Below are 26,997 nucleotides of genomic sequence, written 5' to 3'. Positions count from 1 at the left end.
ATGCAGCTCGTGCTAGATACTCCTTAGGTGTTCGATTTCCATTTCCAACATTTCCCCGCTCTTCACGCTGACTCCTGAAATAATAAATCTCATTGTACTTTATTTTATTATTATTTTTAAAAAGATTTTATTTGAGAGGAAGAGTGAGACAGAGAGAGGGCATGAGCAGGGGGAGGGTCAGAGGGAGAAGCAGACTTCCCGCGGAGCAGGGAGCCCGATGCGGGACTCGATCCCAGGACCCTGGGATCAGGACCTGAGCCGAAGGCAGAGCTTCACCGACTGAGCCACCCAGGCGCCCAATAAATCTCATTTTAGAGATTAGTTTGATTGAATTAACTGGGCACACAATTCAATGTGCAAAACAATCAAGCACCCGTGGGGCACCTGGAAAAAAGAGTGAGTCTGGTGGCTCCCCGTCCAGGTAGGAAACAGGACGCAGAGGGACCTGCGCATGGCACACAGGTGACCGTTCACGCTTGCCATGGCCGTGCCCACCGCAGGTGCCAAGGAGTTCAGGGAGCATCCAGTGGGGGAAGGCTTCAAGCAGAGGAAGCCGGCAGAAAACGGGGAGACCCCTGTCCCAGGTGTGTGACCCGCAGATCATTTCAGGCCTCTGGAGGGCTTGTTCTGTTGCTGACATGGCATTATCCCAAAAGAAGTTAATTAAGCTTGTACAGAAATTTGGTAGTACTTCAGAGGAAAAAGTGACAGGAGAAGGCCGCCGCCGCCGCCGCCCCGCCCCCAAGGTTCGGCCCCGCCCCGGCGCGCGCGCCCCCGCGCCAGACACCGCCCCCGGCGTGCGTGCGCGCGCGCTCCCGCCGCCGCCGCCATTTTGGAGCGACCCTAGCGCCGCCCGCGGCCTGAGCCGGTCCCGAGCCGCTGGCCGGCCCGCGCCGTGTCCGTGGGCGCCGTGTCCGTGGGCGCCGCGCCCGGCCGGGCCCATGTGCGTGCGGATAGCCCCAGGTCGCCCGGGCTTCGCCTCCGCCAGCGCCCTGGCCTCCACCCGGGCCTCCGAGGAGCCGCCGCGACGCCCGGCCCGCGGGGCAGGTGAGTGCGGCCGCCCGCCGCGGCTCTTCACAGCCCGGCCCGCCGACCCGGCCGCGCCCGCCGCTGCCCCCGCCGTGACCGCCCCGCTGTTGGCGCACCAGTGTCTGTCCGCCCCGTCAGTGTTCACCCCGTCCGTGGCCCCCACCGCACTGCCCCCCCAACGGTGTCCCCCCCCACGGTGTCCCCCCCCACGGTGCTCGCCCCACGGTGTCCCCCCCCACGGTGTCCCCCCCACGGTGCTCGCCCCACGGTGTCCCCCCCCCACGGTGTCCCCCCCACGGTGTCCCCCCCACGGTGCTCGCCCCACGGTGTCCCCCCCCACGGTGCTCGCCCCACGGTGTCCCCCCCACGGTGCTCGCCCCACGGTGTCCCCCCCCACGGTGTCCCCCCCACGGTGCTCGCCCCACGGTGTCCCCCTCCGGTGTCCCCCCCACGGTGTCCCCCCCCACGGTGTCCCCCCCCACGGTGTCCCCCCCCACGGTGCTCGCCCCACGGTGTCCCCCCCCACGGTGTCCCCCCCACGGTGCTCGCCCCATGGTGTCCCCCTCCACGGTGTCCCCCCCCACGGTGCTCGCCCCACGGTGTCCCCCCCCACGGTGTCCCCCCCCACGGTGCTCGCCCCACGGTGTTCCCCCCCCCACTGTGTCCCCCCCCACGGTGCTCGCCCCACGGTGTCCCCCCCCCACGGTGCTCGCCCCACGGTGTCCCCCCCACGGTGTCCCCCTCCACGGTGTCCCCCCCCACGGTGCTCGCCCCACGGTGTCCCCCCCCCACGGTGTCCCCCCCCACGGTGCTCGCCCCACGGTGTCCCCCCCACGGTGCTCGCCCCACGGTGCCCCCCCCCACGGTGCTCGCCCCAGCCACCCCCACGTCTCCCCCTCGCCTCCCCCACTCCGTGTCCCCGAGGCACGGTCCACCTGCGCCCCCGTCGGGGGTGCGCTCCTCGCCTGTCTGCCGCGTGTGTCCGTGTCCCCGCGCCCCTCCGACGGCTCCTTCCCTCCCCCCGCCCGTGGGGGGCCCTGGCCCACGGGGCAGCGCTGCGCACCTGTTGCCGCGGGACTCCCCCTCCCCAGCGCCCGGTCGTCGCTGCCCCTCTGTCTGCCGCCCGCGTAGCTTCCCTTCTCCGGCCTGTCGCCCCCCGTGGCCTGCTCCCCCCAGTGCCCCACGCCTCCCTCCCGCCCCATCCGCTCCGCCTCCCCCCGTGCCCTTCGCCGGCCCCCTGCCGCGGTTCCCTGAGCCGTCGCCGGCACGTCTTCCGCACCCGCCCAGCCTGCCGCGTGCTGTCTGGGGGCCTGTCTGCGTCGCCCACCAGTTACTGACCGCGCTCGGTCCCTCCCGTGCCTCCCTGCCTCGCTGCACCCCTCCCCCTTCGGTCGCTCTGCCCACCTGCCTTGCCGCCGTGGCCTTCTCCAGCCTGCTGTCACCGGCTCCTGTGGCCTCGCGGACACTCTCAGCTCTTACCTCTTCACGTTGCTTGCTTTCTGGGTTCTCTTCCATCTTGGACTTTCTGACTCCCGTCAGCTGGGCTCTGGAAGGTGAGAAGCAGTCAGCTAAGAGGAGAGCTGGGGGGTGGGCAGGGTCTCCCAGGCGAGAGCACGCACAGGCCGCGGCCCGCTGCTGGATCTTCGGCAGGAACCCAGACGAGACGAGCACGTGGCCAGGGGGAGATGGACGGGCGCCAGAGAGGGCCGTCGCCGGAGTCAGGCTTTTCCTTGCCGGCCGTGAGCCTGAGCCGTGCGGGACCGGGGATGGGGGAGAGGTGGTGTTGGTGTGTGGGCGTAGTTGTGGTTTAGACCTTGCAGGTCTACTTCGGTGTTTGGAGGCAGAGCTGTGGGACTCGCAGATGCGTGGAGAGGGCTCAGGGTGATTTCTGGCCTCTTGGTGGCACAGATGGGTGGACTGGCACTGTTTACTGAGCTGGGGAAGCAGGGTGGGGTGCTGGCAGGAGCAGGGCGTTATTCTAGGTTGGAGGTGGAAAGTAAGGTTTTCTCTTGGTTCAAAGTAGTGGGAGAAGTCTGACACACCCAAGGGTCATTAGCAAGAAGATACCTGGCAGAAGAACCTGGAGCCCAGAGGAGAGCTCAGGATGCAGGTAAACGGGACCTCAGCACAGGGGTGATGTTTAAAGGCTTGGTAATGGCAGTATATTTACACAGACACACAGCACAACATATTGACCATTTATTGTGTGCTGCAGCCTAAAATGCTTTATACGAGTTATTTAATCCTCACAGGAACTCTAGGGTATAGGAACTACTATCACCCATTTTACAGATGAAAAAGCAGGTATACAACAAATAGATGATTGACTCAGGATTTACATCTCAGACAGCTGACTAAAGCCCCCCCCTTCCTTTTTCTTTTGGTTAAGGAAAAGGCTAACTTTGAAAATACTGTTTAAAATTTTTGAATAATAATGGTAGCTGATTATGTACCAGGCATTTTTGTGTGTATACGTCTGTGTTCCAATAAAGCTTTATTTAGAAAAACAAGCCCAGGCACTTTTTAAAGTGCATCACATATACCATCTTATTTATTTATTTTAAACAAAGTGCTTTACCTTTTATTATCCCTGTATCTTTGTGAGATATAACACACATTTTGACGAAAGGAGGTACATGACTTGTGCAGAATTTTCTATAAACCAGAGTGAAAACCAGTGCTAAATTTTGTATTTTGACACCTAAACCAGTAAGCATTTACTTTTTTTCCCACCCTTCTCCCCGTCTGCCTCCTAAGCATTTACTTTTTAAAACGACTTAATGAGGTAGTTACTTTTGATATTCCTATTAATATTCACATGAAGACACCGAGGCACAAATTAAGGAATGTATCCAATGTCACAATAAATAAATGGGAGACCCAAGACTCAGCTGAGGTGGTCAGACTCTAGAGCTCGTGCTTTTCACTCTCACCTTCTGTGGGTGGCTCAGGCACAGGGTAATCTGAACTCAAGAGTAAAATTCGGAAGGTACCAAAGTAGGTATTGTGGAGTCAGTCTCGTTCTCACCCCATTCCTCAAGCATCCTCAGCCATCGTTTTCTTGGAAATCATGTCCCATCTGTGTACAGCAAGCAGCCTTCTTTTTAACACAGAATGTGCAGCCTTTTGTTTATTTTTTTAGTCTTTTATTTCTTTAAAAATATTACAGGGCGTCTGGGCGGCTCAGTCAGTTAAATGTCTGCCTTGGGCTCAGGTTGGGATCCCCGGTTTTGGGATCGAGCCCTGAGTTGGGCTTCCTGCTCAGCAGGGAGTCTGCTTCTCCCTCTGCCTCTGCCTACCCCCGTTGCTTGTGTGCTCTCTCTCTCTCTCTCTCTTTCTGCACTCTCTCAAATAAAATCTTAAAAATATTCCACTAGAAATTATTGAAGAATATTTTACACCCAATGAAATGTACAGATCTTAAATATGTTTGATGAATTTTGACAAATGTATACACCAGTGTGTACATCACTTATGTCAAGATACAGAACATTTCTGTCATCCCTAAAAGTTCCCTTGTGTCCTTTTTCAGTTACTACAACCAGCCTTCAAATCCTGAAGTGACCATTGTTCTGATTTCTGTCATTACGGATTGATTTTGTAGGTCCTCCAACTTCATATAAACAAATTCATGAAGTATATGCTGTTATGTGTCCGTCTTTTCCTCAGGGTAATGCTTTTGAGATTTATTTATTTACTTTTTAAGTAATCTCCAGTGTCCACCATGGGGCACTAACTCACGACTCTGTGATCAAGAGTTTCACACTCCACTGATTGAGCCAGTCAGGTGCCCCTTGAGATTTATTGATTTAAATGCTTGTATCTGGGGGCGCCTGGGTGGCTCAGTCGGTTAAGCGTCTCTCCCTTCAGCTCAGGTCATGGTCTCAGGATCCTGGGATGGATTCCCACATCAGGTTTCCCCCTCAGCGGGTATCTGCTTCTCCCTCTGCCCCTCCTCCTGCTGGTGTGTGCTCTCTATCAAATAAATAAACAAAATCTTAAAAAAAAAATACTTGTATGTGTATTTTTTGCTTTTTATTTGAGTAGTATTCATTTGCATGAAAATATTTCTTTTCCTATTGATGGATATTTGGGTTGCTTTTACTTTTTTGGCTATTATGACTAAAGTCAAGATTCTTTTTTTGTTTTTTAAAGATTTTATTTATTTATTAGAGAGAGAGAGAGTGAGAGACAGCACGAGAGGGAAGAGGGTCAGAGGGAGAAGCAGACTCCCCTCCGAGCAGGGAGCCCGATGCGGGACTTGATCCCGGGACTCCAGGATCATGACCTGAGCCGAAGGCAGTCGCCCAACCAACTGAGCCACCCAGGCGCCCCTAAAGTCAAGATTCTTATGCAAGTCTTGTGGATATTTTTTTTTTTTTTTTTGGGTAAATATTTAGGAGTGGAATTGCTGGGTCATAGTATAGATATATGTTTAACTTTTTTAGAAACTGCCAAACTATTTTCCAAACTGGTGCCACTTTACACTCCCACCAGTAATGTATGAGAGTTCCAGTTTTTCCGTATCCATGCCAGCCCTTGGAATTGTCAGTCTTTTTAATTTTAGCTATTCAGGTAGTAGTGATATCTCACTGTGGTTTTAATTTGCATTTTTTTTAAAGATTTTATTTATTTATTTGACAGAGACACAGCAAGAGAGGGAACACAAGCAGGGGGGGAGTGGGAGAGGGAGAAGCAGGCTTCCCGTATTGCAGGGAGCCCGATGCGGGGCTCGATCCCAGGACCCTGGGATCATGACCTGAGCCGAAGGCAGACGCCCAATGACTGAGTCACCCAGGCACCCCTAATTTGCATTTTTCTGATAGATAATGATGATGAAAACTGTTTTGTTTTATTTTTGGTGAACGCTTTAAAGATTTTATTTATTTTAGAGAGAAAACACGTGTGTGCGCTCGCAAGCATGGTGGGGGGGGGGGCAGAAGAGGAGGGAGAGGGACAAGCAGACTCTGAGCCTGTCATGGGGCTCGATCTCCCAACCTCGAGATCATGACCTGAGCTGACCTGAGCTGACCTGAGCAGAAATCAAGAGTCAGATGCTTAACTACTGAGCCCCCCAGTTGCCCCCTGGTGGACAACTTTTTATTTTTTTAAAAGATTTTATTTATCTATTTGAGAGAGGGTCAGAGGAGAAGCAGACTCCCCGCTGAGCAGGGAGCCCGATGCGGGACTCGATCCCGGGGACTCCAGGATCATGACCTGAGCCGAAGGCAGTCGCCCACCGACTGAGCCACCCAGGCGCCCCTGGACAACTTTTTATATGCTAACTGGCCCTTACATTTTTCTTGTGAGGTGTCAGGTTTTTAATCCACTCTTTATTGGATTGTTTGTTTTTTAAAAGATTTTTATTAGAGAGCATGCTGTAGCGGGGGGAGGGGCAGAGGGAGGAGAGAACCTCAAGCTGACATGCTGAATGCAGAGTCCTTGGGCTGATCCCATGACCCTGAGATCATGACCCAAGCTAAAATCCAAGAGTCCGGCGGCCAACTGACAGCCACCCAGGTGCCCCGCATTGTTGGTTTATTGTTCATTTTTTTTAAAATTTTTATTTATTTGATAAGAGAGACAGCGAGAGAGGGAACACAAGCAGGGGGAGTGGGAGAAGCAGGCTTCCCGCGGAGCAGGGAGCCTGATGCAGGGCTGGAGCCTGATGCAGGGCTCGATCCCGGGACCCTGGGATCATGACCTGAGCTGAAGGCATATGCTTAACGACTGAGCCACCCAGGCGCCCCTATTGTTCATTTTAAGAGTTAAAATATACATATATATATGCTGATTATGAGTCCTTTATGATGTGTGTTTGTGTATTTGTGTGCAAGGAGTGAATATTTTTTTCTATTTTATGGTTTGCCTATTTTTTTCTTTTTTTAGAATTTTATTTGCTTTTTTTTTTTAAAGTTTTTTTTAATCTTTTTTTTTTAAGATTTTTATTTATTTTTATTTGAGAGAGAGAGAAAGAGAGATAGCACGAGAGGGAAGAGGGTCAGAGGGAGAAGCAGACTCCCTGCTGAGCAGGGAGCCCGATGCGGGACTTGATCCCAGGACTCCAGGATCATGACCTGAGCCGAAGGCAGTCGCCCAACCAACTGAGCCACCCAGGCACCCTTATTTGCTTTTTAAAAAGGATTTTAGTTATTTCAGAGACAGCACAAGCATGAATGGGGGGTGGGGCAGAGGGAGAAGCAGACTCCCTGCAGAGCAGAGAGTGTTATGTGGGGCTTGATCCCAGGACCCCGGGATCATGATCCCAGCTGAAGGCAGGTGCTTAACCGACTGAGCCACCCAGGCGCCCCAATTTTATTTACTTTTTTAAGAGTAATCTCTGCATACAACATGGGGCTTGAATTCATGATCCCAAGATCAAGAGTCATATGCTCTACTGATTGAACCAGCCAGGTACCTCTTGCCTGTTTTTTCTTAATGGTGTTTTTTGATGAACAGAAAATTTTAACTTGGGTGAAGTAAAAAAAATATGTCAATATATATATTTTTAAAATTTATTATTATTTTTAGTAATCTCTGCACCCCGTGTGGGGCTCAAACTCACAACCCTGAGATTGAGAATCACATGCTTCTCCAGCTGAGCCAGCCAGTTGTCCTGTCAGTATATTTTTTTATGTTTATTATGTATCCTAACAGAATTTTGCCTGCACCAGTGTTGTGAAGACAGACACTTTTTCTTTAAGATTTTATTTATTTAAGAGAGAGCGTGTGCGTGCAAGCGCACAAGGAGGGGGAGCTGCAGGCAGAGGGAGAAGCAGGCTCCCCGCTGAGCAGAGAACCTGACGTGGGGCTTGATCCCAGGACCCTGGGATCTTGACCTGAGTCAAAGGCAGATGCTTAACCGACTGAGCCACCCAGGCGCCCTGCTTTTTCTTTTTTTAAAATGTATTTGAGAGCGAGCACAAGTGCACAAACGGGAAGAGCAGGGAGAGGAAGAGAGACTCTCAAGCAAACTCCGCACTGAGCATGGAGCCCGATGTGGGGCTCCATCTCATAATCCTGAGATCATGACCTGAGCTGACACCAAGAGTTGGACACTTAACCAACTGTGCCCCCCAGGCACCCCCCCCTTTTTCTTGTAAAAGTTTTTTTTTAAAGATTATTTATTTATTAGAGAGAGGGCATGAGAGGGGAGAAGGTCAGAGGGAAAAGCAGGCTCCCCGCCGAGCCAGGAGCCCGATGTGGGACTCGATCCCAGGACCCCGGGATCATGACCTGAGCTGAAGGCAGTCGCTTAACCAACTGAGCCACCCAGGCGCCCAAGAGTTTTTTTTCTATTTTTTGTTAAAGATTTTACTTATTTATTTGAGAGAGTATGAGCGGGGGGTGGGGAGGGGCAGAGGGAGAGGGAGAAGTAGACTCCCCGCTGAGCAGGGAGCCCAATGTGGGGCTTGATCCCAGGACCCTGAGATCATGACCTGAGCCAGAGGCAGATGCTCAACTGACTGAGCCACCCAGGCGCTCCCCATTTTCTATTTTTTAAAGTTATTTGTTGTAATATACAAAAATAATTGGTTTATGTATACTGATCATGTATCCTGCAACTTTGCTCAATTCATTTATCAGTTCTCATAGTAGGTTTGTATATTCCTTTTTTAGATTTTATTTATTTGAGAGAGAGAGAATGAGAGATAGCACGAGAGGGAAGAGGGTTTGTATATTCCTTTGGATTTTTCTACCTATATAATCATATCATCTTGAAGGAAGACAGTTTTACTTTTCCTGTGCAGTTCTAATGCCTTTTATTTCTCTTTCTTGCTTTATTATACTGGCTAGAACCTCTAATACAGTATTGAAGGGAAGTGGTGATACTGGGCCTTCAGTGGTTGAGGAAGTTGCTTTCTAGTCCTATTTTGTGGAATATTTTTTCTTTTTTTTAAATGAAATTCAGGGCCCTTTTTTCTTTTTTTTTAAGTTTCATTTATTTATTTGACAGAGAGAGAGACAGCGAGAGAGGGAACACAAGCAGGGGGAGCGCAGAGGGGAGAAGCAGGCTTCCCCGCGGAGCAGGGAGCCCGATGTGGGGCTCGAACCCAGGACCCTGGGATCATGACCTGAGCGGAAGGCAGACGCCCAATGACTGAGGCACCGAGGCGCCCCATATTTTTTCTTTTTTAATTATGAAAGGGTGTTGGATTTTGTCAAATGCTATTTCTGCATCTACTGAGATTATTTGATTTCTGTCCTTTATCCTATCAATATGGTGTGTTAATGGATTTTCAGTTGTTAAAGCAGCTTTACAGTCTTAGGATAAGTTCTCGGTGTAGTGTGTAATGCTTTCTATATGTGGCTAGATTTGATATGCTCGTGGTTTTGTTGAGGGTTGTTTGTTGTTATATTTATAAGAGAGATTTACGTATGACTTTCTTTTATATGATATCATTGGTTTGTAATACCAGCCCTTAGATGAGTTGGGAAGTTGTTCGTTCCTTTTTGAAGATTAGTTTTCTCTATAGGATCATTTTTCTTCAGCCTGAAGCACTTCCTTCAGCATTTCTTATATTTTGAGTGTGCTGGGGACAGAGTCCCTCAGCTTTTGTTTGTCTGGAAAGGTCTTTATTTTTTTATCATTTTATTTTATTTTATTTCATCATGATGAGTGTACTCTCTAACCCTCATCCCCTATTTTCCCCATCCACTCATCCACCTCCCCGTTGGTGACCCTGTCTGTTCTCTGTAGTGAAGATGAAAAGGTCTTTATCCTCTGGTTTTGAAGGATATTTTTGCCGAACATAGACCTCTGGGTTGATAGCTTTTTTTTCTTTCAGCACTTTTAAGAATTCATGCCATTGTTTTTTAGCATCTGTTATTTCTGATGAGAAGTCAGGTATCATTCTTAACCTTTCTTCCTACTGTGTTTGAGGTGTTTTATTATATTTTAAGATTTATTTATTTATTTTTAGAGAAAGAGTGTGCATGTGTGTGTGTGGAGTGTGGGGGGCAGAGGGAGAGGGAGAGAGAATCTCAAGCAGACTCCCCGCTGAGCATGGAGCCCGATGTGGAGCTCCACCCCACAACCCTGAGATCATGACCTGAGTCAAAATCAAGAGTCGGACACCCAACTAACTGAGCCACCCAGGGGCCCCTACTTCTTATTATAAATACTTTCCTTTTTATTAAAATTTTTTCTCTTTCAATTTAACTATAATTTTCTAGGTGTAGTGCTTTTGTATTTTTCCTTTTAGGGATTTACTTAGTTCCTTGAATCTGTGTGTTGGTATATTTAATCAACTTTGGAAGGTTTTTGGCCATTGCCTCTCAAATACTGAGAGGCAATGGCCAAAACCTTTCCCTCTCCTCCTGGGGACTTCAGTGATACTTATTTTTAGATTGACATCCTCCCATAGGTTGAATATGTTTCTATTTTTAATATTTCTTTGTCTCTGTGTTTACATTTGTGTGTTTTCTATTCTGTTTTCACAGTCACTGTTGTCTTTTTTGTGTTCATTGTGTTAATTCCACCCAGTAACATTTTAATTTCAGATACTGTATTTTTCAGTTCTAGAACTTCCTTTTGTTTTTTTTTGTCAAGTTTGCATTTCTCTGCTAATATTCTTTTCTTCTTCATTCCTTCTGATGTTTTCCCCAAATCTTTTAATGTATTTATAATTGCTGTTTTGAAGTTCTCATCTGCCAATTCCAACATATGGTCATTTGTGGGTCCTGTAGATTGTTTTTTCTCTTGATCATGGGTCACATTTTTCTGCCTTGCATGTCTAGTAATTTTTAATTCTATAATGAACATTATGGGTGGTACATTCTAGAGACTCTGTTTTGGGTTATTTTCCTATAAAGTGTTGAGTTTTGTGAAGGCAGACTGTTAAATTTTTGGGAGATCATCTTGATCCTATAGAAGCATGTAGCCTGTAGGGTGGATCTTTTGTTTTTGCTCTAAGTTTTGAGACATAACCTTTCAGTTCTGGAACATGGTTTTTATTCCTCTAAGGTGTGGCCTGTCTAGGTTTTTAATGGAAAACCTTTCTAATTTGGCAGAACTGAAACTCCAAATTCTGTCTCCCCAGGATTGGACAGCTGCTGACATCTTGCTTAGCTCTTTCTCCTCACAACAGTTGCTTTCTCCTTGGTGTTTTTCAGCTTTATTGACATAAAATTGACAAAATTAATAAGTTATTTAAAGTACATTATGATGATTTGATATATGTATGCATTGTGAGAGGACTCTCCCTATCTGGTTAATCATCGCATCTGTCACCTCCCGTATTCGTGTGTGTGTGTGTGTGTGTTTACATGTAGGTTGTGCTCTCTCAGCAGATCCCAGCTACTCCATACAGTGTCAGCTGCCATAGTCACCACGCTTCATACCACACCCTCAGGCCTCACTCGTCTCCAAGCTCAGAGTGTGGACCCTCGACCAGCCTTCCCGTCTCCCCTGCACCTGGCCCCTGGCAGCCACTTTCTACTCTGTTTCTATGAGTTTGACTTTTTTTTTTTTTTGCTTGATTTGTTGGTGTCTCCTCCTACCATGTGCAGTTTAGGAGTCAGCCAAGGATTTGGGAGGAATTTTATGCAGACTTACGGGATTTTCCCTTTCAGTTTCAGCCATTCTTTTTTTTTTTTTTAAGATTTTATTTATTTATTTGAGAGAGAGAGAGACAGCATGAGAGGGGAGAGAGTCAGAGGGAGAAGCAGGCTCCCTGTGGAGCCGGGAGCCCGATGCGGGACTCGATCCCAGGACCCTGGGACCATGACCTGAGCCGAAGGCAGTCGCCCAGTTTTAGCCATTCCAATAGCCTTGAACTCTGACCTCTGTTCCTCCTGTAGTAAGACAGCTAAGCCTGCAGTCATCTAGTACTGTCGCCTCGTGTTCTGAGAGAGCTGGGAAGTGCCGTCAGGTCAGAAGCCGTTTCAGTGTGGAGCTCAGAGTTCGTTCTCCTTCCAGTAATTGTGTTTCCTCCAGGTTCTTCATGTTTCTGGTTGTTCCCCAACACCTTCAAAGAGCTGTTTTTTATATTTTGTACAGTTTATTATTAGTGGTAAGAAGATTAGTCTGATATGAGCTGGAGCTAGAACTTTCAGGCTTTTTTTTTTTTCAATTTTTAAAAGATTTTATTTGTTAGAGAGCATGAATGCAAGCATTAGCAGGGGGAGGGGTAGAGGCAGAGGATGAAGCAGACTCCCTGCTGAGCAGGGAGCCCAGCATAGGGCTCGATCCCAGGACTCCAGGATCATGACTTGAAGGCATATGTTTAACTGACTGAGCCACCCAGGCATCCCAGACCTGCACTTTTAAACCCTGCGTTATACATGCCTGACAGGGGAAGACGAGGGAGACCAGGGTAAACATTGGGGTGTGCCCACTGTGGAGGTGAGCACAGGAAATAGAAGCTGACCTGGAGTAGCTCTGGGTGCTGGAGGAGACTAGGAGAGTATGGCGTCAAGGAGGCTAAGAGAGGCTGGTACTTAAGAGTCTGGTGGCAAGCTGTGGGGTGTAGAGTGAGGGAAGGGCTGAGAGGTGGTCCTTGGTGGTCATTGGCTTCCTTGACAAAAGTAGTTTGGTGGCATGCTGGGGAGAGAGGCCAGATGGGAGGAGAGGGGTTGGGGACAGTAGTTCTTTCAGGAAGCATTGCTTGTGAACAGGGATTGGAGAAAATGTTGTCTGTGGGGCAGGGGGTGTGTGTGCCTGTGTGCATGCACAGTGACAGGAATATGCTAGTGGAGGGCAAGGGTCTGGAGACACCAGAGGAGCAATCTTGGGAGAGTGCGAAGGGTGGGGTCCAGAGCATGGGTGGAGGGACTGGCCTTTGGTGGGAGCAAGGACCCTTTTCGCCACTGTAATGGGAAGGAAAGCAGTGGATGTGGTGATTTGGGTTGGTAGATTTGATAGAGGGAAGATGGGAGAATTCCCTCTTGAGACCTTTGGCGTTTTTTTATGAATTAAGGGGTAAGGTTATTGGAGAGTTGAGAGAGTAGAAGGAATAAAATGGTTGTTATGGTAGTTACGTATTGCTTTGTTACAGAGCACCCCAATGATTAGTGACTTAAAATAGCAATCTTTCTTTTTGCTCATGAGTCTGTGGGTTGAGCCCAGTTTGGGCTGGGCCGGGCTTGCCTGGCATGGCTCCTCTCTGCTCCTCTTGTCCGCCTGGCTTCCCATGTGGCTGGGGCCTTGGCTGGGTCTTTAGGGCTCTCTCCAGGCTTCTGTCAGCCTCAGGGAGGCTGGATAGGGCTTCTCCACACACTGTCCCAGGGTTCCTAGAGGGCAGGACTGGAAGCTGGCTCTGAAAACGGCACCTGTCCTCTGCTGCCCCCTGGTGGTTACAGCAGGTCAGAGGGGTCACAGGATGGGCAGGTGGATTTCACTTCCTTTTTTTTCCCTCTTTTTGACCTGACTTCTGGGTGCAAGGAGCTATATAGAATTAGCGCCCATCTAAAATTTGTCTCAGGGGCACCTGGGTGGCTCAGTCGTTGGGCGTCTGCCTTTGGCTCAGGTCGTGATCCCAGGGTCCTGGGATCGAGCCCCGCATCGGGCTCCCTGCTCCGCAGGAAGCCTGCTTCTCCCTCTCCCACTCCCCCTGCTTGTGTTCCCTCTCTCGCTGTGTCTCTCTGTCAAATAAATAAATAAAATCTTTAAAAATAAATAAATAAAATTTGTCTCAGTTGTCTTAAGAGAGGGAAACTTCTTAGAGTTCAAAGGCTATGCTATATTAATGTTCACTTGAGATGTCTGGTCATTAGCTTTTGTTTTTTTTTTTTTAAGATTTTATTTATTTGATAGAGAGACACAGCAAGAGAGGGAACACAAGCAGGGGGAGCTGGAGAGGGAGAAGCAGGCTTCCCGCTGAGCAGGAGCCCGATGCGGGGGCTCGATCCCAGGATCCCGGGATCATGACCCGAGCCAAAGGCAGACGCCCAATAACTGAGCCACCCAGGCGCCCCTGGTCATTAATTTAAAATGAGTAAAACGGGTTGCCTGGGTGCTCAGTTTAAGCGTCTGCCTTCAGCTGGGATCGTGATCCCGGGGTCCTGGGATGGAGCCCCGCATTGGGCTCCCCGCTCAGCAGAGTCTGTTGCTGCCTTTCCCTCTGCCCCTCCCCGTTGCTTCGCACGTGTGTTTGCACGCTCGCTCTCTCTCATAAATAAATAAAATCTTTAAAAATAAATAAAATGAGTAGAACTCAAGCCAGGTTTCCTCATGGAAGCCTTTGACCAACCTCCTGGCTCCCTGACTAATGATAACTGCGGACGTTTATTGGGCACTTAGTTTGCCAGCCATGTTTTGAGCACTTCATACAGATTATCTTGCTTGATACTCACATTGTCCTCTGAGAGATATACCATTCTCATCTGTACTGCGTAGTTGGGGGACTGAGACATAGAGTTTAAGAACTGTAATCAGGTCAGTAAGTGGAGGGGCTGACCGCAGACCAGGCATCTGTATGCGGGGCCAAGATGCGGCCGCCATGGCTCAGTGCCTTTGTACAGGGCACGTCCTCCGCTCGTAACCATCGTGGTGTTAACACACACAGGCCGGTGTGCTCCGTGCCTGTGGCAGGTTCCATGCACTGAGCTTTGCCCCAGTCAGCACTGCTATCCACCCTGGGAAGCTGGTATTTTTATCCCTGTCCATAGAATGCCCCAGGGCACAGGGAAACAGTGGCTCCATCCTCAGGCTTAAAGGTAGGACCCTCTCTGGGTGGAGACCTTGAAGATCTGCTAGAGGTCAGGCTCCTGAGGGTGGGGCTGTGTGTCTCATTCTCTTCATTTGTTGCTGAGTAGAGGGTGCCCAGTGCCCTGTCTGTGGGCTGTTAGCAACATTGAAGCCTTTCAGGGCTCCTTTTCAAGAATGTAACTGCCACCTGCCAGCCCACGGACTGCCCCTTTCATCAGTGAGATGTAATTCACATACCATAGAATCACCCTTTAATGTATGCAGTTCAGTGGCTTTTAGTACATCCACAAGGGCAGCCAGCACCAGTAACTCCAGAATAATTTATCACCCCACAAAGAAACCCGTTGACTGCTCCATTTTGGAGACGTGCCCTTCTCTCCTCAGGGTCGCATTCCCCTTTGAGTCTCTGAGACCCTCCTCTGTCCCTTTCGTGGCTCAGTCCTGGTTAGTACCTTCATGTCATCTCCCCCCATCTTCATAATCCTTTCTGTAACTCCTTTGATACCTCCTTTTTTTCTTTATTGACGGGGCCAGAATCTGGTGTCATGTGGAGATTGAGAATATGGACTTTGCTGTCAGCCAACCTGGGTTCTAGTTTGTTTTTTTTTTTTTTTTTAAGATTTTATTTATTTATTTATTTGAGAGAGAGAGAGCACGAGAGGGAAGAGGGTCAGAGGGAGAAGCAGACTCCCTGCCGAGCAGGGAGCCCAATGCGGGACTCGATCCCGGGACTCCAGGATCATGACCTGAGCTTAATGCAGTCGCTTAACCAACTGAGCCACCCAGGCTCCCTGGGTTCTAGTTTTGAATTGACATTTATTAACCTGTGGCCTTGGCCAGTGCTGTATTTATCGAGATCTCTGCTTTTTAACCTGTGAACTGGGGTTAGTGGTTAGTTAGTTGTACTGAGCTCATGCAGTGCCTGCAAACAGTGAAATGTCCATAAAAGCAGCTCCTGCTGTTTTCCTTTCTCCTGGCAGGTGCAGCCTGCAGTCAGAGTTCCTTGGCTTAGTTGTCTTGTGCTTCTGTTTGGACTCCGCTCTGGCCACTGCCCTGGTTTCTGCCCTGGTGCTTGTTGGGATTTTATGCTGCCTGTTTGGCAGCACTTTTTAGCCGCACGTCTCCACTTACTTGTCCTTCCAGGAATCCGGGCCCAGAGTGTGCCCTGCCCGCCCTTGGTTCTGGTTCTCCCAGGAGTACGGTGCCGAGAACACATGCAGTGCAGGCACTGTTTGGTGTTAGTTGTGGGCGGGTGCACACTGGGCCCTTGCTGTGGTATGCCTCTGCTCCCCGTACAGGCAGACCCCAATCTAACAATGGTTTCAGCGTTTGATTTTTCAACTTTACGGTGGTGTGAAAGTGGTACGCATTCTGCAGAAACTGTACTTGGAATTTTGAATTTGGATCTTTCCCCTCAGCTAGCAGTATGTGGCACCATCCTCTCGTGACGCTGGGCAGCAGCCACAGTCCCCAGTCAGCCCGCGATCGCGAGATCAACAACCGGTACCCTGACAGCCGTGCTGTTCCTCACCTTGAGGACAGTAGGCGGTACATTACACGAGGTATTCGGCATTTACTGTAAGTTGAGGAAAATCTGTAGTTGACTCCTTTTCTCCCTGGGCCTCAGGGAGGCTTCTGGTGTTGGCCACTTTCCTAGACCAAGTGGCGGCAATCATGATAGCTCCTTGTCACTGAGTCCCATCTTTACTTGCATCACACACACACTGGGCACATGCCCAGGACTGCAAGACTAGTCAGTGATGGAAACTGGATTTCATGCCAGAGAGCCCCCACCCCCACCCCCCCATGCTCAGGTCTGCCGCCCTGGTGGGCTTTTTGTTTGGGCCTCTGTGTTTGTCTCCAGGAGGGAAGAGGAGGGTGTGTGCTGACAATGCCAGCAGGCTCCATCCTTAACCAGGCAGAGTGGTCATGACGACTAGCAGTGAGTAGACAGAAGGTTTTCAGCTCTCCCTTTGAGTCATCTCTTCATCACACTCAACAGCCAGGAGGAAGCTCTTGGAGAAAACCAGGAGAAGGTGAGAACCTGCTCAGGCCTGACAGCTCTTGTTCAAGGTGTCTGGTGGGGCTATGTGTTGGGTCACCTTTCTGAGACTGAGCTCCATCATTGGGGGGAGAAATGGGGGCTTTTGGGAGCTTGAAGCCCCAGGAGTGTGCAGCCACCTAAGCAGGCTGCTGTTGGGGTTAGTGGCACTCAGGCTAACTGCAAGTTGTTGAGTTTTCCACGGAAGGCCAGGTGTGAGGTGGATACACTGCCTCTATGTGGGTCCCGTCTCATCCTTGTGGCTCCCAGGCTGGAGCCAGCGGGGGCACGAAGGCAGGCTAGCTCTCCGGCAGAGACACCGTCAGCCTGAAGATGCACTTATTCTCTGTAGTGTTGGCTCACATGGTGTTAAAAATTTTAAATTTGTTGTTAACATTTGAAGATTTGGGGATTTAAGAAAATTTGGGTTTTCGTGCTTTTCTTGTAGATACTGGCAGATGTGTCCCCTTGCCCTGTGTCTGCTATGGACCTGGCCCCCGCTCCCGTGGTCAGCCCTGTGGTCCTGCTGCAGACGTTCTCTCCACCTGCCGTCTTCTCTGTCTGGCAGTTCCCTTCCCCTTAACACCTTCCCACCCCTGCAGCCCTTTGCATTGCAGCCCTTGCGTTGGGACGTGGCCAAAGAACTGGAAATCTGGGGACTGGGGCACGTGCCCTGTAGCCACTGTAAGACGACTCCTGCTCTGCAAGTGTGAGGTTAGGGGATTCACTTCTGAATAGAGCTGGCTTCCTTTCTAAAAAATTCCTTTGCACCCTCCTGGCATCTGGAATTAGCTATAGGCTGTGCTCTCCTGTTTCTCTGACCGCAGCTCTCACGCACTTCACTCTCCAGGAACAGGCTCCACTTCTTCTTGGCCCCTTTTCTGGGGACACCTACCAGAGCCAGGAGCTAGAAACCTGCAGGCAGGAGAGGCTCAGCTGTCCGCAGCTGCTCCCTCATCAGCCTGCGGGGCCCCTCCCAGTCTCTGCTCTCCAGACACCCCCCTGTCCGGGGAAGCTCTCACTGGCACCTGTGTTGGGATCGTTTTTTCTCTGTTGTTTCCCCAGTTATTTATTGTGCTAGGAAATGTCCTCTAGAATGTCAAGTTTATTTCCATATATTTGTATATCTTATTCTCTGATAGAGCTTTTTTAAGAAATGGATTTTTAATTAACAAAGTAACAAATATGAGGCTTCTAATTAAAAGATCGGTTCTTACATGCAGCCTTCCCCTCCCCTAGTTCTATTCCATAGAGACAACTTTTTTGAACTTTTTTTTCTAAAGATTTTATTTATTTATTTGACAGAGAGAGACACAGCGAGAGAGGGAACACAAGCAGGGGGGAGTGGAGATCTCCATCTGGAGCAGGGAGCCTGATGCGGGGTTCGATCCCAGGACCCTGGGATCATGACCTGAGCCGAAGGCAGATGCTTAACGACTGAGCCACCCAGGCACCCCTGTTTTTGAACTTTTTTTTTTAAAGATTTTATTTATTTATTCATGAGAGACAGACAGAGAGAGAGAGGCAGAGGGAGAAGCAGGCTCCAAAGGAGCAGGGAGCCCGATGTGGGACTCGATCCCAGGACCCTGGGATCATGACCTGAGCCGAAGGCAGATGCTTAATGACTGAGCCACCCAGGCGCCCCTGTTTTTGAACTCTTAATAGCTGTTTAATTCTGTAGTTACTTCCATAGGTTAATAACAATAAAAACTCACAGCAGCTAACATGGGACTAAGGCCTTTCGGTGTGTCAGGTGTTGTTCTAAGATCTTTACGTTGATTTCTTCTGTTAATTCTCACTGGCAGTGTACCAGGTAGGGTGTTACCTCACCCTTCATAGATAGGAGCCCAAGGCCCAGAGAGAGGCTACTGACTTGCCCAAGGCCTCTTCTTTTTTTTTTTTTTTAATTATTTTTAAAGATTTTATTTATTTATTTGATAGAGACAGATAGTGGACAGAGATAGTGAGAGGGAGCACAAGCAGGGGGAGAGGCAAAGGGAGAGGAGAAAACAGGCTCCTTGCAGAGCAGGGAACCCGATGCAGGGCTCGATCCCAGGACCCTGGGACCATGACCCGAGCCGAAGGCAGATGCCTAACTAACCGAGCCACCCAGGCGCCCCAAGGGGCCCCCAAATTAAAATTATTTTAATTTTTTAATTGTAAATTATATATAACACAAAACTTATTTTAATAATTTTTTAATTTTTTATTGTTATGTTAATCACCATACATTACATCATTAGTTTTTGATGTAGTGTTCCATGATTCATTGTTTGTGCATAACACCCAGGGCTCCACGCAGAACGTGCCCTCTTTAATACCCGTCACCAGGCTAACCCATCCCCCCACCCCCCCTCCCCTCTAGAACCCTCAGTTTGTTTTTCAGAGTCCATCGTCTCTCATGGTTCATCTCCCCCTCCGACTTACTCCCCTTCATTCTTCCCCTCCTGCTATCTTCTTTTTTTTTTTCTTAACATATGTTGTATTATTTGTTTCAGAAGTACAGATCTGTGATTCAACAGTCTTGCACACATTTTAATAATTTTTAAGTGTGCACTTCAGAGGCACTAAGCACATTCACCCGGCTGTGCACCAGTCACCCCCGCCTGTGTCCAGACTTTTCTGTCTCCCCAAACTGGAACTGTCCCTATCACGCTATCTCCTCCCCCAACCCTTCCCCGTCCCCAGCCCCCGGCCCCACCATCTACTCTCCTGTCCCCCTGGGTCTGACCACTGCAGGTGCCTCCTAGAAGTGGAACCAGACAGGATTTTTCCTTCTGGGTCTGGCTTATTTCACTCAGCACAGTGTCCTCAGGGCTCCCCCGGGTCGTGGCAGGTGTCAGCAGCTCCTTCCTTTTTAAGGCTGAGGATGTGATTGAGGATAGATGCCCACGGCCCTCTACCTGCCTCAGGGAGAAGAGAATATCATCCTTAGAAGGTCAGACTCTGAAGCTCAGCTCTGTTAACCTTTGGACCTCCTGTGGATACTCCATTAGGTGACCATGCAAGACATCGCTGAGTCGTCTCCTGTTAGACAACCTGATTGCTTCTCGGCCTTTTGGCTAAGATCAACTGTACTGTGTGTTTCCTATCAGTTTAATATTAGACAACCTGACTACCTATTTTCATGAAGTAATGTCTCTCCCATTCCTCTGCTGTCGGACACTTCCACTGTCTGTTTCCTGGGGATGGTCTATGAAAATCCTCCTAGGATTGAATCACCAAGGAGCCCCACCCAGTCTGGGTGACTTGTCCCAGAAAGCCTTCAAACAACCATGTTTCCAGGGACTGGTAGACATGCTCCATCTTAAGCTGGTGGAACCTGGCCTCCCACATCCAGGGGAAGTCCCACCTTTCGGCATTTGGCAGAGACTGGTCTGGGTAGCAAGGGTACTAGTTGTCCTTCCCTTAGATTTGGTGATCTCCTTTTAAGGTCCCCCAAGACTCTTAGAATGTGGCTCACTAGGCAGAGTTTTCTGATGGGTAATTACACACCTACACATATGCACAGATAGAGGATAATTAGGTAACAAATCTCTAGATACCCTTTACTTAGCTTTGTCTGGGAACAAGAATGTCCTGTCCCCATCAAGCTCCTTCTAGCCAGACTAAGAATCAAATTGACATGAGACTGATTAACAGGAGAAAATAAAATTTAATTTTGTATGTATAGGGAATCCAAACAGATATGGAAATTCCAAAGATAGGCAACATAGTATACATGTCATTCTGAACTAAGGAGAGGGGCGGGGCTTTGGGACTTCAAAGGGAAGGAATGCAATTCATAGGAAGGTGAAAAAGAGTAAATGTTTAGTAAACAGATGTTTGCTGCCACTCAGGAACAGTGGGGACGCGGAGAGGACTGGATCAGACAGGCGCTTGCTCTATTTCTCCCTGTCGGCCTTACCTAGTTCATAGTATGATGTAGTTATCTATGGTGATAGCTCTTTTTGGAGGAGCTCCTCTATCTAAATTCTTCTTAGGCAGTTGAAGGGGAGGTAAAGAGCTTTTCCTGGATTTGCTGGGTTTTGATGACTTTTTAACTCAAAATAATCTTTATGCCAAAGTGGCCCATTTTGGGGCAGCCTGCCATTGGCCTCTGCAGTTTCAGTAGTTACCACATTCTGACAGTCTTGCTTTGCCTGTCTGTACTCCCAATCTTTTTTTTTTTCCTGGTGTATTTAAAAGCAAATTCTAGAAATCATGAAATCATGCCATTTTACATGCCTGCTGATCTCAGGTCCATACTCAGCCTAAAAAGTGCCTTCTATAGTTGGTTGGTTTGAACCGAAGTTAAAGTGTCACACTGTTAAGAGTCTCTCAAATCCCTTATTCTTAGAGCTGCCTACCCTTTCTGTGTCATTGGTTTGTTGGAGAAATTTGGTTATTTGTCCTGTAAGCTCCCACATTCTGGATTTCACTAGTTGCCTCCTTTTGTATTGTTTAACTTGTTCCTTTCTCTCATATTTCCAGTAAAGAGATTGACAGGGTGATTAGATTTAGGTACAACTTTTTTTTAGGTAGGAGAACTGAACAGGTGTGATCTGATGGATTTTAATGTAATATCCACGGGAGACCTGATTTTAAAACATTCTCTTTCCATTTTATATCCATTTCATTTCAGAACTTTTATTTCTCTGTCAAGATGTGAAAAGAGGGGCGCCTGGATGGCTCAGTCGGTTAAGCGTCTGCCTTCGGCTCAGGTCTGATCCCCTGGGGTCCTGGGATCGAGTCCCGCATCGGGCTCCCTGCTCAGCGGGAAGCCTGCTTCTCCCTCTGCCTGCTGCTTCCCCTGCTTGTGCTCTCTCTCTCTGTCAGATAAATAAAATCTTAAAAAAAAAAAAAAAAAAGACGTGAAAAGAAACTTTGACCTTGGGAAGGGGAGTGACTATCCTTATTTCATTAAACCCTGGGGATGTCTGTCCAGATAGCAGTTTTCTTCCTTCAGATTTTGGTTTAGTTCTCTGACGAGATAGATTGATTCTTAGTGTGTGATGTCTCCTTAGGTGTTAAAACATTTTTTTTTCATTTTACCTCCAGTTCCATACAGGGCTTTCTCCAGTAGCTGTTGGAAAATGGGAGAATTGCTTCTCTTTGGCTTTATTACCCTACAGACAAGTGTATTAAACTGAACAGAAAATGTTTAAAGAAAACAAAAACAAAATCTAGCAGTACAGAGTGGGTAGCACATGGGATGCGTTTTGGGGTAAATGTGACATATGCCTTTCCTGGAGACAGGTTTCATACATTGATTATAGTCTTGTTTATCATAGACCTTAGGGTATTTTATTCTCTTTAACTCTTGTATAGTCAAAATAAATAATGAAATAATTACTTCCAAATAGATCAGAGATTATAGTGTAAAAAATTAAACTATATGAGTACTAAAAGAAAACAAAGGTGAGTTTCTTTATAACTTAGGACTGGGGAAAACTTTTTTAACTATGACTCAGAACCTAGAAACAGTAAAAGGAAGACTGATAAAATTGATTATATTAACAACAGAAAACTGCATTGCAAAAATCACCATAAGCAAAGTCAAAAGACAAATGACAATAGAAAAATATGTTGAATTTTAGTCATAGCAAAGAGCTTTTATCTCTAATAGTTGAAAGAAACTCTACACCTGAAACTATAACACATATGTTAACTAACTGGGAATTTAAATAAAAACTTAAAAAAAGAATTCATAGAGGGGCGCCTGGCTGGTTCAGCCAGAGGAGTGTGCTACTCTTGATCTCAGGGTTGTGAGTTTGAGCCCCATGTTGGGTGTTAGCAATTACTACTGCAACTACTAAAAGAACATAGAAATGGGAGAAGAAAAAGAAAATAACCTGATAGAGAAAAATGGGGAAAAGATGGGAATAGATTATGGAAAATAAATAAAAATGGACCTTATGTAATTGAATAGGTGCTTACCGCTCTTTGTAATAAAAATACTAACCACAGCTATATGGAGATACCACTTCTCACCATGTTGGTAGAGTAGCCAACAGTCTTGGTTTACCCAGGACTTTTCCTGGTTTTAGCGCTGAAAGTCCTCTGTTTTGGGAAATCTCTCAGTCCTTAGCAGACTGGGACAGTTGATCACCCTGCATATTGGCAGAAATCCAAAATTTAACTATTTTTCTTTTGACAAAGCTGTGTTGAAACTGTCTTCTTGCCAGTAAAAATGCAAAATGGTACCATGCCTCTGGAGGAGGATTTGTATCTTGGAGACTTATATGTGCATTTGTCCTTTGACCCAGCAATCCCACATCTAGGAATCTGTCTTAAAGCTATGTTGGCAAAAATATGAAATGACTTTGCAAAAGACTGTTCATTGCAGAATTATTTGTAATAGCAAAACACTGAAACAACACGGTCCATCACTAGGGGTCAGTCAACCTAAAGGAGTGCTGTATAGTACCACAGGAGTGTGAATCTTTGGTGATACAATTCAGATCAGGACTGTGGTTGGCACCTTTGGGGACATGAGGGGTACTTCTGGGTACTGGTAATCCACTTTCTTGAACTGGATGGTATGGCTGCATGGATGGTGGTTTTTTTGTTTGTTTTTTTGAGATTTTATTTATTTGAGAGCGAGAGAGAGATCACAAGCAGGGGGAAGGGTAGAGGGAGAAGCAGACTCCCCGCGGAGCAGGGAGCCCGATGTGAGACTTGGTCCCAGGGACCCTGGGATCATGACCTGAGCCGAAGGCAGACACTTAACTGACTGAGCCACCCAGGCACCCGAATGGGTTTATTTTTGTGAAGACTCAGTGAGCTGTTCACTTATGATTTGTGTGCTTTCCTTTATACTGTATTTAAAATCAGTAAAAATGTTCACTTAAGGAAGGAGTAAGGTGGGGGCCCCTGGTTGGCTCAGTCAGTTGAGCAGCCAGCTCTTTTTTTTTTTTTTAAAGATTTTATTTATTCATTGAGAGAGAGAGAGAATGAGAGATAGAGAGCACGAGAGGGAGGAGGGTCAGAGGAGAAGCAGACCCCCCGCTGAGCAGGGAGCCCGACCTGGGACTCAATCCCGGGACTCCAGGATCGTGACCTGAGCCGAAGGCAGTCGCTTAACCGACTGAGCCACCCAGGCGGCCCGAGCAGCCAGCTCTTGATTATGGCTTTGGTCGTGATCTCAGGGTCGTGGGATTGAGCCCTGCATCAGGCTCGGGGCTCAGCATGGAGTCCGCTTGAGATTCTCTCTCCCTCTGCCCCCCTGCCACTCTCTCTCAAATAAATAAATAAAATCTTAAAAAAAGAAAAAAAGAAAGGAGTAAGGAAGAGGCTTTTTTTTTTTTTAAGATTTATTTATTTGGCAGGGACTTGTGAGCAAAGGGGCAAAGGGAGAGGGAGAGAGAGTCTCAAGCCAAGTCCCTCCTGAAGGCGGAGCCCAACATGGGCTTGATCCCAGACCCCGAGGTCATGGCCTGAGCTGAGATCCAGAGTCTGTGAACCACCCAGGTGCCCCAGGAAGTATTCTGTGGAAAAAAAACCAAGATATAGAATGTAGTTTTGTACAAGAAGTGTTCGAAAGGATATGATAAAAGTATGTATTTGCAGCGAAGCAATAAATCAGAAAAATAATAAAAATAGGTACATTGAGAGGAGGGGAGCAGGATGAAGGAAGAGGGTTGGGGTGAGACTTTTGTAAGGTATTTTCTTTTGGGATTCTTTTACAAAATTTGGAAAAATTTTGGCTGTAGTTTCTTCATGTATTTTTACGCTCTATTTGTCTCATATTCCTTTGGGGTTTCAGTTACAGGTATGGGAAACCACTTCCAGTTACAAGGGTAGTCCCACAGGTCACTGATGCTCTATTCTTTTTCCTTCCTTCCTTCCTTTCTTTTTGCTGTTAATTTTTTTTTTAATGGGGAAGAGAACAGGCATGAGTGGGGGAGGGGCGGGGCAGAGAGAGAACCCCAGGCGGACTCCCCACTGAGTCTCACAACTTGAGATCATGACCTGAGTAGAATCAAGAGTCGAATGCTTAACCAACTGAGCCACCCAGGGGCCCCCCGGCTCTGTTCATTTTTAAAAAACCGTTTTTTGGGTGCAGAGCCTGCTTAAGATTCTCCTTTTCTCTGCCTGCCCGTCTCTCTCTCTTTCCCTCTCTCCTCCCCTTCTAAAAAAACAAAACAAACTTTTTTCTCCCTCTTCAGATTGGATAGTTTCTGTCTTAGGTTCAATGACACTTTCTTTAGTCTTCCAATTTTTTTTATTAAGTCTCTCCAGTGTATATTTTATTTCAGATATTTCACTCTCCGTTCTAGACTAGTCATTTGTTTTTCTGTGTAGTGTCCATTTCTTTCCATCTCTGAGATTCTGTTTTTTCATTCATTATCACTGTCTTTTCCTATAAGTCTTTGAACATATTTATTATAGCTGCTTAAGGTCTATTTCTGCTAATTCTACCATGTGAGACATCCTGTGGTCTGTTTCTAATAGCTGCTTTAAAAAAAATTTGTAAGGATTTTATTTTTTAAAGATTTTATTTACTTATTGAGAGAGAGAGATTGAGAGGGAGGGAGAGAGAATCTGAAGCTGACCGTGTAGTGAGCACAGAGCCCGGCATAGGACTCCCATCTCACCACCGTGAGATCATGACCTTAGCCAAAACCATAAGTCAGCCGCTTAACTGACTGAGCCACCCAGGAGCCCCTAAGATTTTTTTTGTAAGTAATCTCTACACCCAATATGGGGCTCAAACTCACAACCCTGAGATCAAGAGTAGCACACTCCACCAACTGAGCCAGCCAGGCACCCCAGCTGCTTTTTTTTTTTTTTTTTTTAAGAGAGAGAGAGAGAGGGAGAGCCCGAGTGGGGGGTGGGGCAGAGAGAGAGAGGGACTCTGCTGAGCAAGCAGCCCAGTGCAGGGCTCAGTCCCTTGAAATGGAGATCACAACCTGAGCCAAGATCAAGAGTTAGATGCTCAGTCGACACAGGTTTCCCCTCCCCACCCAGCTGCCTTTTTTTTTTTTTTTAAGATTTTATTTATTTATTTGACAGAGAGAGTGAGCACGAGCAGGGGGAGCAGCAGGTGTAGAGAGAGAGGCAGAAGCAGGCTCCCCGCTGAGCAGGGAGCCCAACGCGGGGCTCCTGGGATCATGACCTGAGCCAAAGGCAGATGCTTAACGACTGAGCCACCCAGGCACCCCCCCCCAGCTGCTTTTTAATTAAAAAAATTTATAGTTAACATTTTCTGCTGCTTTGTATGTATCGTAACTTTTTTTATATGTTGGTATCTGGCTTATATCTTGAGTTTTGTTCTGGCAGACAGTTAGATTATTGGAAGATCATTGTGGTCCTGTCAAGCTTGGTTTTATTCTTTGAGTAGACCTGTTTTGGTTTTGCACTTAGTGTTGGGTGTGGCCTTTGCTCGGGTTGTAATTTTTACCCTGCAGGCAGGGCCTTAGTCGGGTCTTGGCTGTGTGCCTCGTGCTTGGGGAGGGTCTTCGTTCCGCCTCGGCTGGAACCCCTAGCCCAGCCTGCAGGACCTCGTGCTTGGGGAGGGTCTTCGTTCCGCCTCGGCTGGAACCCCTAGCCCAGCCTGCAGGACCTGCAGTGTCTTTGTCCAGCTCTCAGCCCCACCACTCCATTGAGTGGGTCTGTTGGTCTGGGGCACCTCTTAAGTACTTTTGACTTTGGAGCCATGTGAGTATTTTACCTAAGTAAAAAAAAAAATTAAATAAACAATAGTAGATTAGCAATCCCTTTTCCTCCAGTTGAACATAAATACAAACAAATGAACATTAGTTCAGAGTCAGAATAAACAGGCCTAAAGTCAATCTTACAGAAATACTTCATTTTTTTGAAAACTGCATATGAAGTGTTAAAAAGCCAGTGTTGAGTTATTCAACTTAATAATTTTAATTATGAAGTGTTAGATGTAAAAAGAATTATCTATTTCAGAAGGTGGTAACACTGACTTATTTCTGGCTTACTAGCATAACTTTGTCTTTTTTTGGTTTGGTTTTTATATGAAATTTAAAAATATACAAAAAAATACACAGATATACAGAAAGCATTCCAGTGAGCACTCATACTCACCACCCGCTTCAACGGTGATCAGTACTTTGCCATTTCCCCCATCTGTCCCTTACCCTCTTACACTTTTAAAATTTGTTTGGTTCTTGTGTTCTGGTGGAGTATTTTAGAAGTGAATCCCAGAATAATGTTATTTTACCATGAATACTCACTTTTTCTCTCTAATAGATAAAAACTGTTTTTATTTTTTAAAAACATAGCCATCATATCCCATTACAACTAAGAATTCGTAGTAATTCCT

At 47.5% G+C, this 26,997-nt stretch overlaps 1 protein-coding gene across 4 annotated transcripts in view; it reads left to right on the top strand.

Moving 5' to 3' along the window:
- Window positions 1-833: 833 nt before the first annotated feature.
- PPP6R2 (protein phosphatase 6 regulatory subunit 2) overlaps window positions 834-26,997 on the top strand; it is an 86,157-nt gene continuing 59,993 nt past the window's right edge. For all 4 annotated transcript variants that reach the window (XM_027595623.2, XM_027595622.2, XM_027595621.2 and 1 more), the window contains exon 1: window positions 834-1,047. The gene's annotated coding sequence lies outside the window, so the exon portion shown is untranslated. The remainder of the gene's footprint in view (window positions 1,048-26,997) is intronic.

This window comes from Zalophus californianus, chromosome 9 (assembly GCF_009762305.2).
Source record: "Zalophus californianus isolate mZalCal1 chromosome 9, mZalCal1.pri.v2, whole genome shotgun sequence".
Classification (NCBI taxonomy): Eukaryota; Metazoa; Chordata; class Mammalia; order Carnivora; family Otariidae; genus Zalophus; species Zalophus californianus.
This window is presented reverse-complemented; position numbering and strand designations above follow the sequence as displayed.